The following is a 3,737-nucleotide window of genomic DNA, read 5'->3' on the forward strand; positions in this document are numbered from 1 at the left end:
TCTTCAATAAGTGGTGCTGGGAAAACTGGACAGCTACATGTAAAAGAATGAAATTAGAACACTCCCTAACACCATACACCAAAATAAACTCAAAATGGATTACAGACCTAAATGTAAGATGGATACTATAAAACTCTTAGAGAAAAACATAGGAAGAACACTCTTTGACATAAATCACAGCAAGATCTTTTTTGATCCATCTCCTAGAGTAATGGAAATAAAACCAAAAATAAACCAATGGGACCTAATGAAACTTAAAAGCTTTTGCAAAGCAAAGGAAACTACAAACAAGACGAAAAGACAACCCTCAGAATGGGAGAAAATATTTGCAAACAAATCAACACACAAAGGAGTAATCTCTAAAATATATAAACCGCTCATGCAGCTCAAAATTAAAAGAACAAACAACCCAATCCAAAAATGGGCAGAAGACCTAAATAGACATTTCTGTAAAGAAGACATACAGATGGCCAAGAAGCACATGAAAAGTTGCTCAACATCACTAATTATTAGAGAAATGCAAATCAAAACTGTAATGAGGTATCACCTCACACTAGTTAGAATGGGCACCATCAGAAAATCTACAAACAGCAAATGCTGGAGAGGGTGTGGAGAAAAGGGAACCCTCTTGCACTGTTAGTGGGAATGTAAATTGATAAAGCCACTATGGAGAACAGTATGGAGGTTCCTTCCAAAACTAAAAATAGAATTACCATACGACACATCAATCCCACTACTGGGCATATACCCAGAGAAAACCATAATTCCAAAAGAGTTATGTACCACAATGTTCATCGTATATTAACTCATATATGTGGAACCTAGAAAAATGGTACAGGTGAACTGGCTTGCAGGGTAGAAACTGAGATACTGATATAGAGAACAAACGTATGGACATCAAGGAGGGAAAGCGGTGGGGGGCAGTGTGTGTGTGGGTGTGGTGTGATGAATTGGGAGATTGGGATTGACATGGATACACTAACATGTATAAAATAGATAACTAATAAGAACCTGCTGTGTAAAAAAATAAAGTAAAATGCAAAAATTCAAAAAAATGAAAAAACACTGGTAAAAAAGAAGATGGTCTATCTTAGTGAATGTTCCTTTTGAACTGGAAAACAATGTGTATTCTACAGTTGTTGGGTGGAGTGTCCTACAGTTACTAATTAAGTCAAGTTGTCAATAATGTTTAGGTCTTTTATATCCTGAACATACTTTCTATTTGTCCTATCAATTGCTGAGAGAGGAGTGTTGATCTCCAACCATAATTTTGAAATTTTTCCTTTCTTTCTATCAGTTTTTACTTTATGTATTTCGAAGGTCTGTTGCTAGATACATACACATGTATGATTATAATGTTTTCCTGGAGAATTGACCCTTTTATCATTATGTAATGCTCCTCTTTTTCTCTGGTAATATTTATTATTCTAAAGTCTATTTTGTCAGTCATAAACATAGCTACTCAGCTTTCTTTTGATTAGTATTTTCATAGTATATATTTTCCCATCTCTTTACTTTTAACTTATCTGTGTTCTATATTTAAAATGGGTTTCTGGGTTTCCCTGGTGGCGCAGTGGTTAAGAATCCGCCTGCCATTGCAGGGGACACAGGTTCGAGCCCTGGTCCGGGAAGATCCCACATGCTGCGGAGCAACTAAGCCCACGTGCCACAACTACTGAGCCTGTGCTCTAGAGCCTGCAAGCCACAACTACTGAGCCTGCGTGCCACAACTACTGAAGCCTGCGTGCCTAGAGCCCGTACTTCACAACAAGAGAAGCCACCGTAATGAGAAGCCCACGCGCTGCTACGAAGAGTAGCCCCCGCTCACTGCAACTAGAGAAAAGCCTGCACGCAGCAACAAAGACCCAACACGGCCATAAATAAAATAAAAATAAATAAATAAATTCATTTAAAAAAAATGTGTTAAAAAAAAATGGGTTTCTTGGAGACAGCATATAGTTGAGTCTTGCTTTCTTAGCCAATCTGGCATTCTGGGCTTTTAGATGGTGTGTTTATTTCATTTACATTTAATATAATTATTCCATGGTTAGGTCAAACTCTTTCTTGCTAGCTGTTTTCTAATGTTTTATCCGTTCTTTGTTTCTTTTTTCCTTTTTCTGCCTTCTTTTGAATTCAGAGTGTTGTTTTTATTCTAGTTTATTTCTACTATGGGCTTTTACCTTTTTATAAAAAGGTCTGTGGTTGCTATATGTTTTAAAATATATGTTTAATTAATCAAGATCTACCTTAAAACCATATTACATCACTTCAAATGTAGTGTAAGGACCTTAAAATAGTATATGCCCAATATTTTAAAAAGAATATATACAATGTATATGTGTAACTTAATCACTTTGCTGTACAGCAGAAATTAACACATTGTAAATCAACTATACTTCAATAAAAGTATTGAAAAAAATAGTATATGCCCAATTGCTCCCTTGCATCTGCTTTTGTCAGACTTATGTTTACATTTGCAAAAAATACGTAATACATTAGTACTGTTTTTGCTTTAGATAGTTATCTCTTGAAGGAACTAAAATAAGAAAAATTAATTTTATATTACCTTGTTTTACTCCATTTCCCATACTCTTCATTTCTTGATGTAGATCCAGGTTTATGGTTGGTCTCATATTCCTTTTTGCCTGAGGAACTTCCTGAATTCTGAATATATTTTGAAGGTAAAGCCAATGAGGTTTCCAGACATATTGGATATATAGCCTTTGAGAGAAAGCAAAGTCAAGTATGACCTCAAGGCTGAGAAATCAAAATAACAGCACCAAATAATTTTTCAAAAATGCATGTAGGGAGACTTCCCTGGTGGTCCAGTGGGTAACACCCCAAGCTCCCATTGCAGGGGTCCGGGGTTTGAACCCTGGTCGGGGAACTAGATCCCAAATGCATACCACAAGCTAAGAAGCCCACGTGCCACAACTAAGACATGGTGCAGCCTAATAGTTTTTAAAACTTAAAAAAAAACTTTAAAAAATGCATTTAGGAAGAGATACTAGTGTGAAAACAAATTCAACTCTAAAAGAATACAACTTGATACACCTAATGTATTTTATAATCTGATATCTGCCATGGATTTTTCTGCCTCTCAAAGTTCCAATTTCAAAGACCTGTAGAAGTTCTGGTGGGGGGGAACCATAGATCCTGTCTGTATGGCTCCTATATATATATATATGCCTACTTTCTTTCCTCCTTGCCAACCTGGATGCAAAACTCAATCCCTTCACCAGTTTCAACAAGAAATCTACTCCTCCCACATTTACCAGGTTTCCTCATCTTTCTTTCAGTTTCTCATGTGGTCTTTGTTCCCTCTCTATGAAATTGCTTCCTGTGAATTTTGAATTCCTCTTATTTTGTGTAGAATATAAGGATCTCCTACACTCAGATTATATACACGAAACTGCTTAGGGAGGTTATCAGAATAAAGGAGGCTTCAGGAGCTGCCTTTCTTAGAAATTCAGGTATATAAATATACCATACTGTTCTAGGTAAAGTTCACCTGGAATTTGAATGCAGGAGGTTTATCAGAAGTGCTCTTGAAAACAGAAGTGCTCTTTGAAAGAGCAAGGGAAGCTTGATTGAGTAAAGGTAGAATTTGAAATGAGATACAGTTGAAACAGTAGTCTCAGCGAATGCCACAGAGATCCCTCAAGAATGAGATGATCGGGCTTCCCTGGTGGCGCAGTGGTTGAGAGTCCGCCTGCCGATGCAGGGGACGCGGGTTC

At 36.9% G+C, this 3,737-nt stretch overlaps 1 long non-coding RNA gene across 1 annotated transcript in view; it reads right to left on the reverse strand.

Moving 5' to 3' along the window:
• The window catches only part of LOC129392611 (uncharacterized), a 52,913-nt gene that overhangs the window by 46,226 nt on the left and 2,950 nt on the right, over nt 1-3,737 (reverse strand). The window contains exon 2 of the long non-coding RNA XR_008618785.1: nt 2,567-2,721. This is a non-coding gene — a long non-coding RNA (uncharacterized lncRNA). The remainder of the gene's footprint in view (nt 1-2,566; nt 2,722-3,737) is intronic.

The sequence above is a fragment of the Physeter macrocephalus genome, chromosome 2, assembly GCF_002837175.3.
Source record: "Physeter macrocephalus isolate SW-GA chromosome 2, ASM283717v5, whole genome shotgun sequence".
In the NCBI taxonomy this organism is placed as follows: domain Eukaryota; kingdom Metazoa; phylum Chordata; class Mammalia; order Artiodactyla; family Physeteridae; genus Physeter; species Physeter macrocephalus.